Raw genomic sequence first — 25,895 nt, 5'->3', positions numbered from 1 at the left:
CTTGAATACCATGGGAAGAGAGTTTGGTGAGTAGGGCAGGGTGCCAGACTGTGTCAAAAGCACGTGATATGTCCAGGGATACGGCTCGGATTTCCTGTCTGGCATTGAGGACCTCCATCCATTGATGGGAGAGCAGAAGCAGCATATCCAGGGTAGAGTGACCTGGTCTGAAACCAAATTGATGATTGGAAATCAAGCCATTGGAGAAGAGGAAGGATTTCATATCTGAGGCGATGATGGATTCCATCACCTTGCTGATGATTGGGAGAAGGCTGATTGGTCTGTAGTTATAGGGATCTGTTTTTGCACCTTTTTTATGCAGGGCAGTGATGTTAGCAGATTTCCAAGCAGATGGCAGATGACCTTGGGCAAATGAGAGGGTGAATAGAACAGAGAGAGGGTGAGCAAGAGCAGAAGAGCAGGCTTTGAGGACACGTGGGCTGATGCCGTCTGGACCGGTTGCAGAATCTGACTCGAGGTTTGAAAGCAAGCTCTCCACCTTGTCAGCAGAAAAGGACACAGAGTCCAGGGACAGTTGGGTGCGACTGGGTAAAGTGGGTAGAGATAGTGATGGGTTTAGGACACAAGATTTAGCTGCAAACACCGAGTTTAGACATTCAGCTTTATCACGTGTGGAATCAGCAGTGCGGCCATTTGAGGTAAGGGAGGGGATGGAGGGGGAACATACACCAGAAACAGATTTGATTAAACGCCACCAGGATTTTGAGGAGGGAGAGAGGTATGAAAGTTCAGACTTGAGATGAGAAAGATGTTGTTTTCTGGCTCTCCTGAGGGTAGATACACACTTGTTCCGAGCTTTGTGGAAAGAACTGAGATTGTCCTCTTCTGCTATTTTAACAGACGGCTCTCATTTCGAGCTCTCATTTCGACCTCTCCTTCATTCCTTGCCTAAAAAATCCAACTATTACAGCGCTTCTTCTCTCCATTCTCTGAATTCACCTTCATTGCATCTATCAGGAATTGTGTTAAATCGCATCTCTGACCTAAAACTTTTAAAAACCACAGTTTGCCATGGATGCTCGCTTTCCATCAACCATTCTTTTTTCCAACTTCAGTGCCAACTCACCCCCCTCACCCCTCAGCCCTCACTCTCAAAGCAACCATCCCACTCTTCTCCCTCCAAGCCTCCCTCTCACCTCTCTCAAAAATTCCCCCCTCACCCTTCTCCCACCTTTCATCCCCCTCTCTCATCCTTCTCAAAGTTGCCCTCCCTCTCATCCACCAAGCTGCCTCCCTCCACTCCCCTCTCACCTCCCTCTCTTCACTCCACCTCCTCAAATCCTCAACTGCCTTCTTCCTTGTCTCTTGTCCCCCCCTCTCCCCCAGCACCACAGAGCCTTTTCTCCTCTTCATTCGGCCCCTCACCTCGCTATTCTGCAATACCCCACACTCTTTCAACAACCCTCCTTACCTCCCCATCTCGTCCCTTGTCCTACCCTCCCCCTCCCCCTCCACCTCCTGCACCCAAAGCCTCCTCGCCCACCTCTTCATTAAAAGTGTGGACCTCAAATATCCGGGGCCTTCGCTCAAACCTTTCAGATCTTTCCATACAGGTTGCACCGCCAAACCAGACATTATCTGCCTAACAGAAACTTTCCTCTCCCAAGACGTGTCTGACTCCAAAGTATCTCTCCCTGGCTACTCCCTCTTACGGTATGACAGACATGAGCCTCGTCCTGGTGGAGGTGTTGCTCTCTTCATCAAAGACTCTATTCCTCACTCTCCATGCACTGCTCTCACTCCCCCACACCCCCAGGAATACCTCTGGCTTCGGCTTCCCCTCCACTCCCACCTCATGTTTATATGTGTACAGTACCGTCCACCGAACAGTGATGACTCCATGTACACCTCACTATCCGAAAACATGGACCAACTTCTATCTTCTCATCCAAACTCTCTCTCTTCCTCTTATGTGGTGACTTCAATTGTCATCATGCCAGTTGGCTAGGTGTGGGTACCTCTCTCACCTGCCATGGCACCTCAGCAAAAGCTTTCTGCGACTCATTGGGACTGACTCAATCGGTCAACTTCCCGACCCGGATCTCAACCAATGGTACTCCATCTCTTCTGGATCTGATTTTGACAAATTTCCCTGACAATATCTGCTGCTCTTCCTTCGCTCCAATTGGTTCTTCTGACCACGTGCTTATCAAAGTGGACATCTCTCTGGCTGTTATCAGAGAACCGCCTCACCGCCGTCGAGTCTGGCATTTCACTCAAGCCGACTGGCAGGGTCTCCGAGCAGCCATCAAACTTACAGACTGGTCTCCTATCACTACTTTCTCAAACATCAACTCATCCTGGGAATTCTTTCAAAGAAACTTGCTCTCCCTCATGCAAAGATTTATCCCCTCTCGTGTTCAGTTGTCCTACTCTTCCTCCCACCCTTGGTTTACTGAAGCTTGTGGCGAGGCAGTTGTCCTGAAACAACTTGCCTTTGCCTCATGGAAAGCAAACCCAACTGAGGGCAATCTCAGTTCCTTCCACAAAGCTCAGAACAAGTTTGTATCTACCCTCAGGAGAGCCAGAAAACAACATCTTTCTCATCTCAAGTCTGAACTCTCAAACCTCTCTCCCTCCTCAAAATCCTGGTGGCGTTTAATCAAATCTGTTTCTGGTGTATATTCCCCCTCCATCCCCTCCCTTACCTCAAATGGCCGCACTGCTGATTCCACACGTGATAAAGCTGAATGTCTAAACTCGGTGTTTGCAGCTAAATCTTGTGTCCTAAACCCATCACTTTCTCTACCCACTTTACCCAGTCGCACCCAACTGTCCCTGGACTCTGTATCCTTTTCTGCTGACAAGGTGGAGAGCTTGCTTTCAAACCTCGAGTCAGATTCTGCAACCGGTCCAGACGGCATCAGCCCACGTGTCCTCAAAGCCTGCTCTTCTGCTCTTGCTCACCCTCTCTCTGTTCTATTCACCCTCTCATTTGCCCAAGGTCATCTGCCATCTGCTTGGAAATCTGCTAACATCACTGCCCTGCATAAAAAAGGTGCAAAAACAGATCCCTGTAACTACAGACCAATCAGCCTTCTCCCAATCATCAGCAAGGTTATGGAATCCATCATCGCTTTAGACATGAATTCCTTCCTCTTCTCCAATGGCTTGATTTCCAATCATCAATTTGGTTTCAGACCAGGTCACTCTACCCTGGATATGCTGCTTCTGCTCTCCCATCAATGGATGGAGGTCCTCAATGCCAGACAGGAAATCCGAGCCGTATCCCTGAACATATCACGTGCTTTTGACACAGTCTGGCACCCTGCCCTACTCACCAAACTCTCTTCCCATGGTATCCAAGGCCATCTCCACTCATGGCTCGCAGACTTCCTCTCCTGTCGCAGTCACCGTGTGGCCCTAAATGGAGTTCTTTCATCCCCTCTTCCTGTGCAGGCTGGAGTTCCTCAAGGTAGTGTTCTGGGCCCTGTTCTTTTTCTGGTTTTCATCAATGATCTCTCCGACTCTCTGGAAAATCCTCTCTTTCTCTTTGCCGACGACTCCACCCTCTGCCGTACCATCTGTCATCCCTCAGACCGGCAAGCAGCAGCTTCTTCGCTCACTGCAGATCTGGATAAAATCACAAACTGGTCCAAACACGTGGAACATGTCTTTCAATCCGGACAAATTTCACACTCTCACTATGTCTCTTTGAAAGGACTGTTTAGAAACCCCCCCCCCCCATCCACTTTCTCAACAATCCTCTGGAAGAAGTTTTTTCTTTCAAGCTTGTGGGTCTCACTATCTGCCATGACCTTTCCTGGGAAAGTCACATTTCCAACCTCGCCTCAAAAGCCAGTCGCCGACTGGGAATCCTCCATCGTGCTAAGTCCTTCCTCGACCCTCTTGAGCTCCTGACCACTTACAAAGCTTTTGTCCGTAGCCTGATGGAGTACTGCTCTCCCCTCTGGGCTGGTGCTCCTGCCTCCCACCTTTCTCGGCTTCACGCTGTCGAAACCAGGGCATTTTGGATCATCGGCATCTCCCGCAACGAAGCTGAGTCTTTGGGCCTCTCACTCCATCACCGCAGGTTGGTCGGTGGTCTTTCTGTCTTCTACCGACTCCTCTCCAGCCTTGCCCCCCTGCTCTCTCTGCGATTTGTCCCCACCACATTTCCACAGGGCGCTCAAGGTCCGCCAACAATCCCCTTCTCGTAAAACTACCAAAATCACGAATCACTGCTCATCTTCACTCTTTCATTCCTCTTTTTTCCCGCCTTTGGAATAAACTTCCTCACTCTATTCTTTCCCATTCTTCCCTCCAGGCTTTCAAAACAGCTGTTCACCATCACCTCTTATCTTCCCCCATCCAAATCCTCGATCTTTTCTACCCCCGATAATCCACCCAAGCCCACTTCCTTCAATTCCCCTGCTTGCCTTCCTGAAAGTCCCTGTAATGTCCATCTTCTCTTCGCCATGTTCCCCGTCCCATCCCCATCCCTCTCCCTTCCACAGTTCACCTAATGTGTCTGTTCCCCACTGTTTTGTCCCTTCCACTCCCGCCCCTCTTGTCTCATGCCCCCTTGCTGTGAGTTGTGTGTTAGCTCTCATACGAGCCTCGACCAAGGTATACAAAAAAAACTGTGAGAATGTCTATTAATTACATACTATTGAAATGATAATGGTAACGTTCATGATAATATCACATGATAACGATAATGATAATTATCTATTATGATAATGATAATAAAAAAAATTGCATCTGCAGCCTGAAGCTGCTGGTTGCATCATTGCTGGGAGTGCAGCTGTGCCACTGATACAGTTCCCGCTGTTTCCAGTTCGCTGGTACTCATTTTGCTCATTTTGCTCTCCTTCGAAGGATAACAGGCTGAGTCATCTCACCTGGTGTTATTTATCAACACCACTGGGGATAACACTCAAGACCCTAAGACCTTAAGCCAGTCACCTAAGCTGTTAAGCCAATGATGGGCATATAAATAAGAATGATATAATTATAATGGTACATAATGATGATGATACATAATGATAATGATAATACGAATGATAATGACTCAAAAGTATCTGAAAAGCCAAAGCCTGTCGACTTATTCAGACTTCTTCTGATTCTTTATTCCGTATGCTTCTTATTATTATTATTCCGGTACATTTGATATTTTGACCTCATTCTTAATTTATCTTCTCCATATTCTCATAATAAAGTTTTGTTGAAAATCTGATGACAAAAGCTCAAATGGTAAAAAAAATAAAAAGTTCGGCTTACAAAAGCTCAAATGATAATTAAAATTTCAGGTCAATTGGATGAAAATTGATGATTTTATGTGATGCTGACCTTTTGACCTTTTGACTTTTGCCCATATTATTCATTTGTCTTCTCCATATTCTCATAATAAAACTTTGTTGGAAATTTGATGACAAAATCTCAAATGATAAAAGAGGTACTGCCAGGACAGACACACACACACACACACACACACACACACACACACACACACACACACACACACACACACACACACACACACACACACACACACACACACACACACACACACACACACACACACACACAATGATAATAACAATAATAATTATTATGGTACATAATGATATTGATACATAATGGCAATAATAATAATTTTATTTATTCGTATGCAGCCTATGGCTGCTTGGCTGCATCATTTTCCAAGGGCATGGCTGTGCCGAAGGCACCGTCACCAGTCACGATAATCCATGTCTTAATTCAACAGGTAACAGGAGCTTGAACTCAAGACCCGACGATCTTAAGCCAGCACTTGGCTTATAATGATAATTATAATGTTACATAATGATCCATCCATTGTGACCATACTCTGTGCAGAGCGTTGGTGCTGCCTAAGCAGTCTCCTCGGCTATTGGACACAATTCCGGACGGGTCGCCACTCCAACACAGGATACCAGCATGCTGGCACTCATTTTGCCAACCTCGGAAGGATGTCAGGCAGAGTCAACCCCAGCTGGTTTTAATTCAATAGCCGAGTGGGATTTGAACTCGGGATTCTAGGATCCCAAGCCCACCACCCGAACCATTAAGCCAACACCAGGCATAAACATGATGATATTGATACATAATGATAATGGTACATAATAATGATAATGGTAAATATTGATGATGATGATGATAACAACAGTCATGAAAATGATAAATAATGAAGATGATGATATTAAAATGACAATGATAATGCTACATAATTATATTGATAATAATGATAATGATAGAGAGTGATTATGTTAATAATAATGGCAGTTATAATGGTACAGAATGATAATAATAAAAATGATGATGGCATATGATGACAATAATAATGGTACATAATGATATTAATTAAGATGATAATGGTGCATAATGATAATGATAATAATGATAACAATGATAATGCTGATAATTAGAAGGATAATAATGACAACGATGATAATCTATATAATAATGAGCTTGTTTATCCGCGTGGTGGTTGTCTGTCTGTAACATTCCGTTCCACCCATTGGTTGGACAGTTTACCTGACTCCGCCCACTATTTAATCCAAATAATAAATGTTATGGCCGCCATGTTGGTTCTTACTGCGCTGTGAAGCCAAAGACATCTTGGAGCTGTCTTATTCCCTCCCTCAAAGTTTTCCGTCCTGAGGAGTTGGGGGGGGGTTGAGGAGTTGGGGGTGGGGTTGAGGAGTTGGGGGGTGGGGTTGAGGGGTTGGGGTGCGGGGTTGAGGAGTTGTGGTGGGAGGGGAATTTCCACGGGTTTCTGCTAGTAATGATAACAATAATAATGATGATAATGGAACGTGAGTATGTCTATTAATTATGTACTCATGCAATGTGAGTACAACGTCTATTAATTACGTTTTATTGGATGGTGAGTATCTTACTACTTTAATACCGAATTGGAGCGTTGTCATACAATTTTGTGGAGGTTGTCAGGGCATCTTAACACTTACAAACACTTACATTGCCGGTGTTATGTTGATGACAAAATGTTGAAGCTGTGCATGATTCTATTTACAAAACGATCGAACATGACATGGTCGTGTATTTACCAATTTTAATCCATACTAACGATAGTTCATCTTCTGAGCGGACCACCATTGTCTATAAGGTAAACATGTACCACATGTCACGGTCCACATCATCACTTTACGTTGAATTCCCGCTTCTACCAATAGACACTCGAAAAAATTGGTAATTTGAGGTGAGACGTCTCCGAATCTGTCGGAGACAGGTAACCTGCGAATGTCCATTAATTACTTATTATTGAAATGTGAGTACGTCGATTATGTATTATTGTACCATGACTATGTGTTTTAATTATTTCTATTAATTACGTACTATAGCAACGTAACTTTGAGACCCCTTTTGACATTTCAGACCGTTTGGATATTAAATTACACCCTTTCCATCCCAGAGACCTTTTAAGACCCTTTATACACTTTAGACCCCCTTTAGACCCGTAAGACCCCTTTAGACTTTTTCAGACCTTTCGACCTTCACACCTTTGCAGACCTTTGCCCAATTTAGACCATTTAGACCTTTCGTTTGCAATCAATGACCTTTCATTTCGTAAATACTTCCATTTATCTACCATACGAAATACACCACACAAAACAAGGTCCCGGTGAGGGTCTACAATCTCTGATTGCTCTTTATTGTTACCTCCGCCACCAAAAGTGAAGGATGTTATGTTTTCACCCTTTTCTGTCCGTTTGTTACTTGTAAAATCGAAGATTTTTCAGGTATATTGGTCAGTTGATCTTGTTATTCTCTCTGTTTGTCTGTCTGGCTGTTTTTCAATTGCCTACAGGTCACAATTTTAAACCGATTTTCACGAAACTTAACCACATGGTGAAAATTTGTCATAAGGAAGAAGCCTATTGATTTTCACGTCAAAAGGTCAAAAGGTCAACAAAGACCAAAGGTCAACAACTCAGCTGGTATTTCTAAAATCCTCAATTTTCATCCCATTGACTTGAAATTTGAAGATTTGCATAGCAAGTCACAGAATTCAACCACCAATTCTTTTTGAGGTCAACATCGGCCAAAAGGTCAACATTGGCCAAACTTCTAAAATTGTCAATTTTCATCCCATTGAATTGAAATTTGAAGAGGAGTTACATATTGGGTCATTGAATTCAACCACCAATTATTTTTGAGGTCAAATTTGTTTATCGATTTTGCAAGTGTCGTGCTCTGCACGACAACGTCTTCTTATTAATTTCCGGAATCCTTCGGATTTCGGAAATTATGTTGGTCAGTTGTGTGTGTCAATCTGTGTGTCTGTCTGTCTGTTTGTTTGTGTGTTTGTTTACCCTGTAGCAGCCACACTGTTTCAGCGATCATGACCAAAGTGGGTAAAGACGTCGGCTATGGTCCAACTTAGACACTTGTCATTTTTGGTGAATATAGGTCAAAGGTCAAGGTCAAGGTCACCGAAAAACCGAAATTCTTATTTTCCCCAATAACGTCCGCCAAAATGGTCGTATCGACTTCAAACTGAATCCAAAATGTGCATCTTCCAATTCTGCATCCAACCATATGTCTCATTGGGGGTGGCGCACCAACACCCTTCTTAACGGTCGGGTGTCGAATGTCAGGGGGGTCGGATCAAAAATTTCAAATTGTGATAAAAAGGCCATTTCAAGTCCGATTGACTTCCAAGTTATGATCATGACCAAACTAAGTGCTATAACTCATTAAACAGTAGCACAATTGACTTACAAGAACCAAATTGATTTCCAGGTTATTGTTTTTTCAGAGATCATGGAGATATTGACCGTTTTTACAGCCATTTTTCCCTGCTGTGCAGGGGTTTGGCTTTTTTCTTGAGGCAATGTTTTATGGCCGGATGCCCTTCCTGACGCCAACCCTGGTCGCCTCTTACGACACACAGGGATATGGTACACCTATTCTAACAGGGGCATACACCGGGACCAGTACACTGGTACTCATTTCGCCGACCTCGGAAGGATGACAGGCTGAGTCAACCCCCTGGTGTTTATTTAGCAGCCAACGGGGCTTGAACTCAGGACCCTGGGATCCCAAGCCACCATCCTAACCACTAAGCCAACACCAGGCTAGATCATGGAGATAGAACAAAGTTATTCCGGCAATTCCTTGCTCAACGAGCAATTTCATTTGTTTGTTTGTGTGCAGGATATCTTAAAAAGTTGTGGACGGATCTGAATGAAATTTTGTGGACAGGTTAGGTGTATGATAACGATGACCTGATTAGATTTTGGTGAATATCAGAATCCGGATCCGACTACTAGAGTGTTTCAAGTGATTCTTCACCGTTGAGAGTTTGGGCCAAAAATGATATACAGCACAATGTCTCAAAAAGTTGCAGACGGATTCAGACCAAACTTGGTGGACATATTGGGTGTCTGACAAGGAAGAATTGATTCAAATTTAGTGAAGATCCGAATCCGGATCTGAAATTTTTTTTAATGATTCTTCACCATCGAGAGATAAGGCAAAACTGATATATAGCACGATATCTCAAAAAGTTGTGGACGGATTCGGATGAAACTTGGTGGACATGTTTGGTGTTTGACAAGGAAGAAATGATTCAATTTTGCTGAAGATCGGAATCCGGATCTGGATACGAGAATTATTTAATTTTCAAAGTGATTCTTCACCATTGAGAGAAAGGCCCAAAACGATATAGGACTGTATAGCATGATATTTCAAAAATGTATTGGGCCCAAAATGTTCTCGTGGATCAGGCATTACATGGCGGAGGTATGCACTCTACCGAATGCCCGACTCGTTTAATATCGTAACAACCTCCTCAGTCATTATCACATCACTATTCCTCATGCGTGAATCAACTTTATTATCATTAAACAATAATTTCTGTCCTATAACCAGCCACAAGGACTGATGAAAGGTCCAGGCATTTAATTTTGTATATTATTATGACCAGCAATTTTTACCAGTTTTATAGTCATTGAAAATATTTTTCAAGGTTTCATTTTCCTCTGAAAGTTAAATATTTTCACCACTAGAAGCCTTCAAATAACTCAGATGCTACAACATTCGGATATGACCATCAATTATTTCCACTGGGGTCTATTTCAATCATGTGTTTTTTATTGCTCGTACAGCATGAGAATCCTCCGCTGCCACTTATTTTTTATTTTATGATGGTTGCTTTCGTGGCCTTTGCTATGACCCAACCTATCACAGCCAAAGGGACGAGAGTGATGACAGCGTCTGAGGCTTGGCAGTATTCCCCGTTGAAGTAAGTATCCCTGCATGCAGTTTGTCCTGGGAGTCGAGGCTTTCTTGATGGAGCACTGACAGCTGGTATGATGAGTAACACCATCGGCCTACTGACTTCAAGTCTCATAACATGAGTGGTGTCATTACAAACACCCTATTCCTCCATGATGTAATGAGTTCTTGCCCAATTCAACGATTTGTCACTCATTCTTCTACCGTTCTGGATCCGGAAAAGACCCATTTTAGTATTTTATTATATTTCCTTGACTATTCAGTAGTTATTCTGATTTGTATCTCACTGTTTCATTCTTGCGACAGCGGCATAAGTACCGGACCGAAAGCTTCTTCACATTGGCATTTTGCTCCGTCTATCATGTTCTCCTCGTTTGCTTGTTTGAATGTCCTCTCTTTTGGTATATCTGTAAGCTTTGCAGTGAAAAAGCACTTTATTTATCACAAAGATAACATCATTAAACTGCAACTAATTGGGGAAGTGATCTGCTCTGTTTAATAACGTTTGAGAATTAATGAGCAGTGTTTTTATGAAATGGAGCATTGACTGCCGAGGACTCCTGATTGGAATTTCAAATTATTAATTACTTTGGCATTTTGATCAGCTTGTATATATAAACAAGACATAGTATTCTGTAATACACATAGTTCACCGCTGATTTATTATTGCTGTATTATTAATATTATGAATATTATTATTATACAACGTAGCATTTTATCATGCAACAGTCAAATGTTCAGGATCCTGATTGGCTGTTAAATGTATATTTTGGTAGCATGTGTCTCACAGCTCTAACGAGGGACAAACGAGGGACAAAGGCAGTTTCCAATTCCTACAGGCTGACTGGCAGGGTCTTCAATCTGCTATTCCACTCAAGGATTAGTCTAACATCCCATTCCAATTTGATATCAATTTAATGCTTTCACAAATACTTGCTCTCTCTGATGCGCAGGTTCTTTCTATCCCGTCTGCAGCTATCATGCCATTCTTCTTGGCCTTTGTACACGGAGGTTTGTGCTGAAGCAGTTGCATCTATAAAGCTCGCTTTCTCGAGTTGGAAGGAAATCTCGACTCGGGGAGACGGAGATCGCTTCTCGGAGCCCACCATAAACATGCATGTCCTCAGGAAAGCTGGAACACATTACCAGGCTCATCTCAAAACTGAACTTACCAGCTTAAATTCCCCTTTTTCCAAGACTGGCGAAGTCTGGTGAAGTCGGTGTCTGGTGTATAACACTCCCTGACGATCGAGAGTTTCTCCGCAGTAGACTCTGCATATGAAAAGGCAGAATGTTTGAACTTGGTATTTGCTTCCAAAGTGAGAGTCCCAAACCCATTCCTCCCTATCCCCTCCTCGTCCTCCCTTATCCACGGCCACTTCAACATTGTGAGTTTTCCACCTGAGAAGGTGAATAAATTTCTGATTGATCTTGACATATCCTCAGCTACGGGCCTTGATGGCATTTGTGCCTTGATTCTCAAAACATGCTTTACTAATGCAGCATCCGCCTGTCCTTTTTCAACTAGTCCTTCATTTTGGGCAGTATACTATCTTATAAAATGGCAAACATAATCCCCATCCAAAATAAGGGTTCAAAGACAGATCCTTACAACCACTGACTGGTCAGCCTCATTCCATAAAAAAAATGAAGCAATGGATTCCAGAATCACTGCAGACATCACCATTTACTTTGTCCAAGTCTATTGAATGATTATAATCATTACCAATTACCAATTTGTTTTTTTGATGAGCTGCATAACTGTAGATATGCTGCTTCTCCTCACCCAACAATCAATGAAGGCCTTGAATAAAAAAAAAACGATGTCAGGCCTCTGGACATATTCCATGCTTTTGACACAGTCTAGCATCCGGCTCTGCGCCAGTTTATGTAGTTATAACCACTGAAGCGTACCGTTAAAATCGAACCACAAACAAGACGTCGTTTTGTGAGACAACTGAGCTGCATTCATTACTCAACATGAGGCCAGAACACAACACAACACCAGCGGCCTGGAACTGCGCACGCCAATCAGGCAGAGCCAAGACACTTCACTTCCCTAACAACATGCATATATCAATAATGGCATGACTACCTTTTTATTTTTCTTCTGTTTTTTTATATCGTGAATCCTTCAAGTTTAAGGCATAAATGAGCAAAATGTGAAATGCAGGTTAACATAATACTATTTAGAGTAAAGGTCATCCTTACTATAATTCACTAACTGGTGTTTGTTTGTTTGTTTGTTTGTTTGTTTGTTTGTCACGCTATTCCTCCGACAGTTGTGGGCTGATTACGTCCAGATTTGCTACATAGGATCAGCATGACCCCAGTTAATGTATAGGGATGTTTTTATCTTTGCTGTTGGTCTTGAGGGGGAGGGGGTGGGGGATGTTGTTCGGAAAGGAACACAAATTCTCTATGGAAATGTGTATCGTGTGGCGCCGCCTCCAGGTGGAAGAGGGTATTACAAGTCTCCACCATTTACAGTGCAGCGCTCCTGTCCCCACGTTTTCCAGCGCAGTTTGGTGTTTTGAATTACTGTATAAGCAGTAGGTATGTTTTTGCTTCGTGCATGTAACCCAGGTTTTTATTTTGCTATTTCGTTATATTTCTGAGCTGTCAATTACCTATACACTGCCCAAATAAAAGTATGCTTCAGAAGAACAAGATCGACTGTCGGGCTGGTAACCTGCTCATCAAGCATAATGAGTGAAACCTCAGTTACAGGTTATAGTTGTCGTGTGCAGCCTGTGGCTGCTGGTTGCCTCATTTTCTGGGGGTGTGGCTGTGCCGCTGATGCAGTGCCCTCTATTAGTAGTACACTAGTACTCATTTTGCCAACCTCGGAAGGATGATAGGCTGAGTCAACCCCACCTAGTGCTAATTCAACGCGGACAGGTGCTCCAACTCAGGCCCTGAAGATCCAAAGCCAGCCATCCTAACCGCTAAGCCAGAACCAGGCTTAATTACAGGTTAAACTTCTCATATCTGCACAATGGAAATGTCTATGTTAATGCCACTTGTAACAGGGTCAGAGCGTTAAGTCAGACAACAAAGAGGTACAATACTTGGATAGACTGTCCTCCAGAATTTGGCGATTGTTCTGCCCCACTGCAAACACACAAGACATTTAATTCAAAATCCCTCTGATTCTTCATGCTTGGGAAGGGAGTGCTGACGCTCTGATCCATGTATGGAGGGAGGTGGACTGCGGTGGCCCTCAGCATGTGCACCAGAAACACAACTGTTCATCGAGTGTTGTTACAGTTCATAAGTTTGGGTTTGCGTAGGGCAAGAGCGTGTCAGCGAGGGAGGCTTTTCAGCATGGGTAGACAGAATGGATGGCATGAGAGGCAGAGTTGGAGGTACAGCTGGGGATGGATTCTCTTCTTCGTCTGAAGAGGCAATCACAGAGTCTTTCAGGGGATAGGGAGCAGGTGGTGGATCCCATGTAGGCACTTTGTAGCAGTCAGATTTTTTTGATGTGGTAATAAGCAACCCTAAGTCGGATACAGTGAATTTCCTCAAGTTGCACCATGTCCCTTTGACGGTGACCACTAGAAAGCTACCACAAGCCCAGGATTTGTTCCCATCAGAGTGTGCGCAAGATCACTGATGTCTATTGATGGAACTTCAGGTAATGTGCCAGACAGTGCCTTGGATTTCTCACTATAAGGATGGTTGTCCTTTTGCCGGACATGCTGCTCAAGAATCAGGTCCCGGTTGATCATCGGTATTTGGCCGGTGGAGAATTGATTTTGTTGGACCCACATCTCTCATGCAGACAGCCCTCTGGTTCGAATGCGAGAGTTCAAATGAGCAGTAGCAATCGAGAGCTTTAATGTTGACACCGTTTCTCCCATTGGGTCTTGGTGCAATAGCTCGGATGATAGTTCTTGGATCGCTCTCTCAGCTACAGGGTTTTTATCCCGCGCTCGCGAAGCGAAAAGCGGGGTTAAGTAATCGGTCCCATACAAGTGTGCGTACGTGCGTGTCTGCATTTTGTTATTCCTTTTTCTCTGGAACCGCTTGGCGGATTGACACAATTTTCACCACAAGTGCCACTACTCGTGTACAATGTTGCCATGATAATTGTGATGTCATAGGTCACGTGGTGTGGCAGCCATGTTGGAAAAAAGGAGACACATTGGACCTCCATCTCCGAAAACACTCCATGAAAAAAATTGAAACTTGGCACCTGTCAAGTTCTCTCCATGGTGAATGTGATTTTTTTTTTAATGATGTCATAGGTGCCTTCATTATGACATCATAATTGCATACGTAGAACACTACATCTGATCGTGATGAAAACTTTTGTGGGTCATCTCGGGATAAATTGGTCAACAGAAAAATTATTATGGAGTCATCGGTCACATGGTTCGGCAGCCATATATATATATATATATATATATATATATATATATATATATATATATATATATATATATATATATATATATATATATATATATATATATATATATATGTGTTTTTTTTTTTCTTTTTTCCTTAAACCTTCAAAAATCTACTTCTCTGAAATGGCTTATTCGATCGAGGAGAAACTTTACAGGTACGACTGCCTATCCATGATGAACAAAAAGTTCCCACATATGACCTCAGAGGTCACATGGTTTGGCAGCCATATTGGATTTACCCGAAAACCTTTAAAAAAACCTTCTTCTCCAGAATGGCTGGACAGAGCGAGGGGAAACTCCACACACGTTCCCCAAGCTTTGCGGATACCAGGGTGATCACGAATAATTGATTGGTGTTTTAGCAGCCATATTGGATTGAAGGAAAATATTTTTTAAATTCTCACTCTTAAACCGCTCAATCAATTGATGTGAAACTTCGATATTATGATCCAGTAGTGATGTGGAACATATGTTTTAAATTTCAACCTGATCAGACACATAGTCTGGCAGCCAGAATTATTTAATGTTGTGAATCTGCATTCTTAAGGCTCACTTGGCTGCACCTGGATGGGTTTGATGGTAGAGAAGTAGCAGTTGAAACCCGAGTCTGATCCAGGTTCCTCCTGATGACTTCATCTTTGCTTTTTGCTTGTTCGGTTCCTTTTGATGACTCCAATGCAGCCCCTATTACACCGTTACAGGAGGTCTTAACTATCTGAGACTGACAAAGTGAAGGCCCACTAGGCCATTTAATTTGAGCTGCTGTACCAAGCTGACCCACCAGCTGTTTAGTTGGATGTGAGGGTGTCAGGGGATCTGTGGCATCCATGTTGAACTTCTCAAGGCTGGTGGAAATGCTGTACTCGTAGAGTTTCATGCAGTTCTGTGCTCTGTTTGGCGCACAGGCATCATTTCAGGTGACTGGAAAAGGGGCCTTGTTTACCCTTTCTGGAAAGGGAAGGGTGATCTCCAGGACTGCAACAATGACTGAGGGCTGATTCTGCTGTCAGTGCCGTGCAAGGTCTTTGCTCAGATAATTTGTGATAGGGTTCGCCACCATCAGCTTGGGCACCAGCACCAAGAACAGTCAGGCTTTACAACAAAGAGGTCCATGATGAACCACATGCTTGCTCTTCGGGTCCTCAAAGAATGCAGAAGAGAGTTTCATCAAGGGCTGATCACAGCCTAGGTTGACCTCTGCAAAGCATTGAATTCAATGAATCGGGATGCACTCTGGAGGATTCTCGGTCTTCGTGGGGTGCCACCAAAACTGATCGATCTGATTTCTGAACTATACTCTGGTACTGAGAGTGCTGTGAGATGTCGTGGTTCCATCTCCAAATTATTTCCAGTTGTTACTGGAGTTCGTCAGGGGTGTGTACTGGCCCCCGCACTTTTCAGCACTTGTATGGATTGGATTCTGTGAGAGGATGTCGGAGAGATCAAGTTGCGGTGCATCGTTTGGGAATGTTAAGATCTCTGCCCTTGATTTCGCCACCACGCCAGTTTGGGTAGATAACTCCCGAAGCATACTGTTAAATCAAACCACAAGCAAGACATCGTTTTGTGAGAAAACTGAGCTGTATTAATCACTCAACATGAGGCGAGAACACAACACGACACGAGCAGCTTTGAAATGCACACACGACTCAGGCATGGCCATGACACATCACTTCCCTCACAACATGCACATATTAATACGAGTGCTGCTTGTCAAATTCTCTACCTATGACATTCAAGGCTGGCTTCCTGCCTGGCTGTTCAACTTCGAATGTGCACACATAGATTGTGCAGTTTTTGCTGGTGCTTTATCAACTACTCTACATGTGGAGGCTCGTGTCCTACAAAGCAGCGTCTTGAGCCATATTCTCTTCTTGGCTTTCATTAATGACCTCTCTGACCTTGTTTATAGAACAAAAGTTGGCGATCCCGAGGAGCCTCAAGATCACCAAGGCGACCCGAGATCACCTTTAATTTGCTCTTTGGAACACAAACCAAACTTGTGGCACCCTCGATTTAGTGCTCCTTTTGAATTGTTGTCTGGCCATCCCGAGATCAGCAACTTCCTTCTATAAATGCAAATGTTTGCTGAGATGCCTCATCACTGGAGGTTTACACTGGAACTTCTGGATGAAGGTCCACACCTTTTTTTTTTTTGTACATTGGCCGTTTCGTTTGCAGGATTTTCATTATGTATCCAGATATCGTCAATGACTTCCAGATGTAATCATCACAGTAATCCAAAGCAAATTATTTTTTGTACTTGCAATTCGTGGATATGATGTTCTGGATTTAGTTTGATACAAGGACGAATTACCCACAAAACTGAGGTCAAGTCACCAATTTTGGGTGGAAGACATTTGGGTCACCTTTTCCGGCATTCTATAAATGCTCGGTGACCACTGGTATTGCCAAAGGCAAACTTGGGACACCTATTTTGGGGCACCCTGAGAGTGCCCAGGGATCACTTTCATCCTATAAACACAGCCTCTGTTTCCTTGCAGAATTATCTTTTACCTTTTTTTCAGATGACTCAACATTCAACATTGAACATTGAGGTCCATGTGCCATTCCAACATTGAATGAGGTCCATTCCAATAACATTGAGGTCCACGTGCCTTCCTTCTGGAAGGTCCAACATTCAACATTGAACATTGAGGTCCATGTGCCATTCCAACATTGAATGAGGTCCATTCCAACAACATTGAGGTCCACGTTTTTGGACCTTCCTTCCAGAAGGTCTAACATTCAACAGTGCCCCATCCCAAAATCAGAATGACAGCATCTGCATTCTTCACATAAGAGCTTGAAAAGGCCAAAACTGGTCCAATATCTGGAACATTACTTTTACTCAAAGTACCTCCAGAGAAAAACTTGTCATGGCCTATAAAGCATTTATTCAAAACGCAATGGAGCGATGTTCTCATCGTGTACTGGCACATCAGCATCCTACTTCTCTCCTGGTAGTTGTGCAGGCCAAGGTTCTGAAAATCAATGCCTTCACCCATCAAGGGGTTGTCACACAAGGCCGAATGCTTTCTTTACAGTAGATTGGTTGGTGGTCTTTCTTTTATTTCCTACCGTTTCACGACCGGTCTTGCTCCCTTGCCACATTTAGCCATTTGTACCTCTTTCGCTCTTCCCAGTTGAATTAGTTCATCCAGTAATCTTTGTTCGGCACAATTCTTTCTCACCTGTATTCCTTTGTCCTTTTTTTTGAAATCGCCTTCCTGTGTCTGTCTAATCATGTTCCTTCCTGCACTATTTGAAGGTTACAGCTTACTGCCGAAGAATCTCCTCTCCCATTTCCTTTCAGGATCCTTTCTATTCCTACCAGCCTGCCATTTTATGCTTTTCCTTACAGCTCACGCTTGTTTTCCGATGCTCCCTATATTATGTCAATCGAAAACCCTCTCATCCTTTGTTGTTTCACTCCTTCATGAACCTCAACTTTGTCTTAAAATAACAGGAAAGTTTCTTTACAAAGAGCCAACTTCTTGATTTGTTTCGATGATTTCAAAATATGTTTCCTCTCCTGATGAAATAGCCATTTTCAAAGCCGATCTGCTTGATCCAACTTAACCTGAAACCTTTAATTAACTCGTGACCATGCCCAAGTTTCTTAGTTTTTTTTTTTTAAATCTTAAGAAACGCTTAAATAAAAATAAATCTGTCAGTATAATCCGTGTTCATTAAAAAAATAAGGTTGTTTTCACAAAAGAACCAACAAATTGCTGTCCATTTAGTTTACTTCTAGGTAATGGAATTCCATAATTGCCAACCAATTAAGTTTCCTTTTTGTTCTCGTTAATGTTCCATTTATCGACGTGAATGGGTTGTTTATGTGGAATTTAATTTCCCGTTTTCTTCATCTCTGACAAGTTATCTCAAAGTGCTATGTTGCATTTTCTGCTATATTTCTTATCTACCTTTGTGTTGAGGCCTTTCTTCCATGTTTACTAAGAATTCTTAATTCCTTTGTAGAACAGCAATGGAAAAGCTTCCTCTATAATCCCTGACCTTGAAAAGATAAGCATGAGTCTTAAAATATCCAATAACTCCACCAAATGATATGTTTTCACGACTTCATCTCGCATGACATATCCTAAGAAGTACACTTTTAATCTTTTGTAGCCAAGCTGTGAAAACTTGTGATTCTCGAACTTCTCAGCATCTTACTCGGAAGTTATCATTCCTCTTGCACTCCGAAAATAACACGTCTCATCTTCTCTGCTGGACGTGCTCTCATAAGAGACCGACGAGTCCCTTTTGAATTTACTTATGAAACTTTTATCAGATATACGCCACTGCTGCACTTCACCCGTAAGGGTGGCGATGCAACTCTTACTCGGCCGACTCTCATTCCTTCAGTGGAGGGCAAAGCAAAAACCAGGAAAAAAAGGAGTAACTTTGTATCCATCAACATCCTGCTGAGAAAACGTTTCATCTCACTCATGACTTTCCTTTCCTGTTGAGTTTTCTTTGAGCTTTGCTACTCTTGCTTTCTATCAATCACAACTTTGGACAAACCAAGTTGACCAGCTGTTATTCACCCATATGTATTGCAATGTCGACCCACCTGTAAACTGTTTCATGGTGTTTCGCAGGCAGGGCGAGGCATCAGTATGTGTGTGCCGTACCTCGGATGGACGCTAAACTGGGCGTCCCGTCTGCTGTCATTAGTCGGTAGATGTTAAAGATCCCACGGTCTTTCGCGAAGAGTAGGCGAGCTATCGCCAGTACCTTGGCCAAATTGCAAATTCCTCCTCTCACCTACAGGGGGCATTGCATCAGAGGCACAGCTGGACCCCCAGAAAATGATGCCACCTGCAACCATGTGCTGCGTATGAAAGAAGAGAAAGAGTGCATATTACAAAGGAAATTGGGTGGGCAAAGGTAACTTGGCAAAGGAATTGGAGTGGAAAAGGTTGTAAGAGTAAGGTGGTAGGTAAGAGGATGGCAGCAAAGAAGGATGTTGGGAGGAAAAAGGGCAGTGTGGGTCGGGGAATGTCTTGAGGTTGTACAAGGATGGGGCACGGGTCAAAATTCCACCATTACTGTGCACATAATATGTAGTAGGCCCATTGCATAGTCTCTTTCCAAGTCCAACATTTGTTCATCTTCACCTCACCTTTGCTTTTACATCCTCATATTCAGCCTTCACCTTTCCCAGTTGCTCGTTCCAAAAAGTGCTTCTAGATATTTTGCATCATTACTTGGAATTTCCTGCTTGCACAATCAGGTCCGTGTTCATAATCAGTTTTATTTCACTGAAGAATTTTATCTCTTCTATAAGCCAAAACCAAAGATTACAACTTCAGAGTGCTCAGGTTTCCTGCAAACTCCATGGAAAGGTTATGCATGGATCATGGTGCATTTGTTGTGAATTTCCTGATCATCCTCATCCGTGTCATCTCGGACAAGGAAATTGTCAGTATTATTGCCGGTATTATTTCCAACATTTCCGTTTGTTTCATCCTTGTACAGAAGCCATCCACAATCTTTCTCATTATCCCCCGCAATGGCCTCCCACTCATTAAAATTGACATTAACTTGTCCAGTTTGTGGTGCAAAATCCAAATTTTTTCGATGCTGGAAAGTACAAATAAGCTGAATTTAAATATACTTTTGTACATTGCCCTCAATAATTGCTTTGTGGGGTATATCATGTTAGAATATATATATATATATATATATATATATATATATATATATATATATATATATATATATATATATATATATATATATATATATATATATATATATATGTACACATATTATTCCCCAAAAAGTATATATATATATATGTACTTTATGTTCTTGTACGTGTACACAAAAAGTATGTATATATATATATATATATATATATATATATATATATATATATATATATATATATATATATATATATATATATATATATATATATATACATATATATATACACACACAGTATATATGCCTGGTGTGAGCTTAATGGTTGGGGTGGTGGGCTTGGGATCCAAGGATCCTGAGTTCAAATCCCACTCTGCTGTTGAATTAATACCAGGTGGGGTTGACTCTGCCTGACATCCTTCCGAGGTCAGCAAAATGAGTGCCAGCATGCTGGTATCCTGTGTTGGAGTGGCGACCCGTCCGGAATTGTGCCAAATAGCCGAGGAGACTGCTTAGGCAGCACCAATGTTCTGCACAGAGTATGGTATTAATGGATGTATATATGTATGTATTAAGAATGGTTATCAAAACGGCATGTTAGCTCTACTAAATAAGTCTGTTGTGATGCCAGGAAGGAAACGATGCATCCTGAGTCGGAAAGTAATTCCCACCCCACTCACATCCCGTTCCTGCTCACCTGATTGCATTTGCCAGATTGCTTTTCCAGCAAGTTAAGAGCCAGATGCTTTCAGACAAAGTAAAGAAGAACCGGTTGATGTCTTACACAGCTGGCGAACACGTTTTCAACGTCCATGCAACCATCCCATATGCTCATGTGATGTGTACATAGCGGTACTGGCTTGTTGGTGAGGACACTGCGCTGGCAACCCACAGGTTGTTGCTTCAAATCCAGCTGAAAGGCAACAGTTGTGATTTGAATCCTTAGCTCCAGGAAGTTTCAGGAGAACTGCAACGTCGCAATTGGATTGCACGGGGGCGGGGGAACCCAGCTGGCTCACTAACGATCATCATGGTGAAATTAACCTGTCTGTCCCACCTGGATATGATACCCAGCCCACGATCTCTGATTGACTCTTATCCTTATCCACTGATACAGGAGGTCATTTGGAATAACTATGACTAAACTTATCCTGTAGTTCTGATCCAATGTACCATTCTCTGTGTAACAGAGTGTTGGTTCTGCCGAAGCAGTTTCTCAGTCAGGGTGATGCTGGGCGGTTTGCCATCCCTCCATCAGCGGTAATTTGGGCAGGGATTTGGAATTTGTTCAGGGTGCCGGTGATAGCTCGCCGACTCTTCGAGAAGGACACCATGGGATCTTTAACGTCCATCAACTAATGTCCGCAGATGAGACACCAGTTTAATGTCGATCCGAGGGACGGACACACACACGTTGATGAATCACCCTGCCTGTGAAACACCAAGATTACAGTTTATAGCTGACTCAGGATTCCAACCTCTGCTAAATGGCTTACAGGTGAGTGTGCGTCCCGCCAGGCCATCTTGTCAGTCCATTATCCTGTACAGTTCTTGTAACTTTAAAATAGTGTACACTGAATGTCATGCTAACGAATGATAGCTTTATTGGCTGCTCTTATTGGCTGCTCTTAGAGCACCCTTATTCTCGACATTTCCATCTGTCTGTCTGTCCGCAAAACTTTGGTCAAGCCAAGGGACTAAACCACTCAACCGATTCCAATTAAATTTGGTAGGTAGGACCAATATTTCTGGGAATCATGTGCTTTCGAATATGGGACCCCGGGCCCTAGCAACGGCATAGCAACGGCCCTTTAAAGTGGTCAAAAAAATCGAAAAATCGAAGCTTAGAGTTCTGTGCGCAATCTATCTCGCTCCCTTCATGCCAATTTGCAGCCTGAACAAAAAATATTTGTAGGAGGAGATAGGCTTTGGGCGAGTACATGTCGAACATTTCAGAAACGGTTAATTGTGAATATCTCTAAGAGAAAGAGTCTGATTTTGATGAAACTTGGGTGAAATGTGTACAATGTGGCGAGCATGTACACAAAAATGAATGGTTGCTATACACACCTCCGTTGCTTAGCAGCAGCTAAAATACTTTATCGTACATCGTACACTTATTGTGGACTGTACAAAAAAATCAATACCTCCGAAACTGGACCTCCGAGGGACCTGTTTTTTTTTTGTGCCCAAGGAGAATGTCTTACAGCATCATATAAAAAAATAAAATCTTTATGAATAGATAAATGGAATTACCAGGGCTGCCATTTGTTAGAGTCTCTTTGGAAACATGCCTGAAATTTCACAAGGCGGGTTTCTGGGCGCAAACTAAGAGGGCTGTGATAATCGTATTTATTGTGCTAAATTGATTGATAGCATGTCCATGAATATCGGCGAGTCGCGTCGGCCAGCTTTCCATCTCGAGCGAGCAGCCATGTCGCCTTCCGGCTTGTTACTTTATGAAGTTTTTTTATTTATTTATTTTCTCAAATAGCTTGGGAAACTCTTCAACATTAATAAAACACGTTTATACTCAGTGCATCCAGTGTGAACAATTTTTGTATTCACTTGGATCCATTTTCTGGGGAAAACTGAAAAGATAATATAACTTGACTGATCGGTGCTTTGAAGGGTTTGCCACCGAGCAAATTAAGATGGAAATTGTCGAGAACGAACCTTCAAAGTTTTTATCTCTTAGTACAGAAGGTGAATTTTATGATTCTTGGTGTGCCTGGGAGAAAGCTTCCAGTGCATGCAATAAAATATTGACAAATGCTCCATTTAATCAGTATGATTGTATCTTCTAACACAGACGTGCACAATGACTTTCTTGTATGTTTGTATAAAAGGACCTGGATTAAGAGTGAAACTAGAAGGGCACTCGGTCGAGAGCATCCCTCCACCACGATGATTCGTTTACGTTTTGTATCCCATTGATAGGTCGGATCTGGATTTGAATCCACCAAGTTTCATTCGGATTCGTGTCCAACTTTTTGAAATATCATGCTACATATCGTTTTTGGTCCTATCTCCCAATGGTGAAAAATTTACTTTTAAAATTGTCGGATCAGGATTCGGATCTTCACCAAAATCGAATCAATTCTTCCTTGTTACAGTTAACATACCCAACCTGCCCATCAAGTTTTGTCCGAATCCGTGCACAACTTTTTGAGATATCGTACTATATATTGGTTTAACCCTATCTCTCAATGGTGAAGAATCACTTTAAACATTATCAGATCCAGATCCTGATCCTGATCTTCACCAAAATCGAATCATTTCGTCCTTGTCATGTATCCAAGCTCTCCGCCAAATTTCGTCCAAATCCGTCCATAACTTTTTGAGATATTTTGTTCGCAAACACACACAGACAGGGGTGAAAACAACCTCCATCCACCTTCGGTGGCAGAGGTAAAAACGACAACATGGATCACTCATCTTGTGACGAGGTCACTCATCTTGAGGTGGAGAGGGAGGTTGAAGGTCTTGCTTTTACGGGACGATCGTGAATCTTTGCAATTCCAAAATAAAATTGCAAGATCGAGATGGGTAATGTTCATGGACCCAGATCAAAATATAAGGGACTTTGACGTAGGAGGAGGTTATTTGGCCCATCATGCCTGTGCTAAATCAATAACATTAATTTCAATACATCAGTTTATCACCTTAAAAATTTTAAGGTAGTGGGGGGGGGGGCATGGTTGTCGGGTGAGGAATTATTAAAAAAAAAAGAACAATGCATTCACCTTTGGTCGAGACCCTCTCACAGACAACCAAATCACTACACTAGCAAAGGACAGCAATGCAAAATTTTGGTGAAAATCCGGATCCAGATCCACATCTGAGAATTATTTAAGTGATTCTTCACCATTGAGAAACGGGCCAAAAAAAAAAAAAAGATAGCACGATATCTCAAGAGCTTATGGATTGATTCACATAAAACTTGGGAGACAGGTTGGGAGTGCCACGAGGAAGAACTGATTCAAATTTAATGAAGAACCGAATCTAGATCTGGATACAATGATTATTTAATTTTTAACTGATTCTTCACCCTTGAGAGATGGGGCTAAAAACGATATTGCATGATATCTCAAAAAAATTGTGGGCGGATTCGGATGAAACTTGATGGACGGGTTGGGCATGTAACAAGGACGGATTGATTAGATTTTGATGAAGATCTGAATCCGTACCCAGATCGAGAATTTTTCTATTCTCGATAGTATTCGATTTGAGATTCGGATTCGAGAACTATAGCACAATATGTCAAAAGGTTATGGATGGATTCCGAAGAAACTTTGTGGGCAGGTTGGGTGTGTGAGAAGGACTAATTGATTCAATTTCGGTGAAGATTCTAATCCAGATCCAGATACGAGATTGTTTTGAAGTGATTCTACACCATGAAGAGATGCGGCCAAAAACTATGTGTAGCACGATATCTCACAAAGTTGTGGACGACTTGTGACAAAACAAGGTGGAAGAATTGGTTAGGTGACAAGAACAAGCCGACTCGATTTTGGTTCAGGTCCGGATTCAGATCCGACCTATCAGTGGCGTGCAAACTGTAAACTGTTCAGCCTGGTGAAGGTATGTGCTCTACCGAGTGCCATTCCGTTTTGCCAAGTGTCACTCTATGAGTGATTGTACACCGCTCCTTCCCAATGCCATATCCAGGTGATGTATGACGTCATCGCCAGACACTGAAGGAAGGGCGTGCTCAGTTTTCACTTCGTTTGTTTGGTTTTTTGTTTGTTTTTTGGGTGGTCGCTAGACTACCGTTATTCTCGGGTTTTCGGTCTGTCTGTTTGTATGTAATGGACAGCTCTGCAGGCCAGAGGAGTCAACCGATTTTGATGAAACTTGACTGGTAGGTTCGTAACAGGATCTAGTTGTATGCTTTTGAGCACCGTTGCTATGGATTCCACCGTTGCCAAGCAATGGGACTTTGAAATTTTTGAAAAAATCCGAAAAATATTTTTATACATATACTTTTCAAAAATCAAAAATCGGCTTCCGCGCTTTTATGCGCACTATAATCAAACTCTTTGTCAAAAATTTTCAGCCCGATCCGACAAAAACTGTATGACTAGTATGCAATTATATAGTGACCACCCACGTCGCCTACCGGCTTGTTTGTTACTTATGAAATCTAAAGATTTCGTTAGTATATTGATGACTTCCGTTTGTTTGTTTGTTTGTTTGTTTGTAGGCACGATAACTCGAGAACAGAAGAAGCTACCAATGTCAAATTACATCACGTGATTCAGGAGGGTGATGGCTCGCGCTGATTAGATTTTGGTCAAAATCGGTCAAAGGTCAAGGTCACAGTGAGGTCAAACATAATTCCGTAAATTCACGTGGAGAAATGGAGATTTTTGCTTCGCTCGACGTTATGAGTTCGTTTTAACTTCGATTTTAATTTTGTCTTCGGTTTTTGCGATCGCTTAGGACGCTGAAAACTCGATTGTCGAAATTCTGGTAAAAATCGGATGTTTTGGAGACGTTTTAAGATTGTATAAAAAATATTTCACTCGACGCGTCACGGGTCGTCCCATGATGCAGGGCACTCGATCAGAC

General features: G+C 42.5%; 1 protein-coding gene and 1 long non-coding RNA gene across 3 annotated transcripts in view; one reads left to right on the top strand and one right to left on the bottom strand.

Moving 5' to 3' along the window:
* The window catches only part of LOC147014631 (progesterone receptor-like), a 256,608-nt gene that overhangs the window by 49,601 nt on the left and 181,112 nt on the right, over positions 1-25,895 (top strand). The window lies entirely within an intron of this gene.
* Positions 1-25,895, bottom strand: part of LOC147014632 (uncharacterized) — a 174,260-nt gene that overhangs the window by 142,927 nt on the left and 5,438 nt on the right. The window contains exon 2 of the long non-coding RNA XR_015050833.1: positions 21,019-21,234. This is a non-coding gene — a long non-coding RNA (uncharacterized LOC147014632). The remainder of the gene's footprint in view (positions 1-21,018; positions 21,235-25,895) is intronic.

The sequence above is a fragment of the Eptatretus burgeri genome, chromosome 13 (genome assembly GCF_056783735.1).
Source record: "Eptatretus burgeri isolate ZD-2024b chromosome 13, Ebu_testis_v1, whole genome shotgun sequence".
NCBI lineage: Eukaryota > Metazoa > Chordata > Myxini > Myxiniformes > Myxinidae > Eptatretus > Eptatretus burgeri.
The sequence above is the reverse complement of the archived record's forward strand: the minus strand, read 5'-3'. Positions and strand labels throughout refer to the sequence as shown.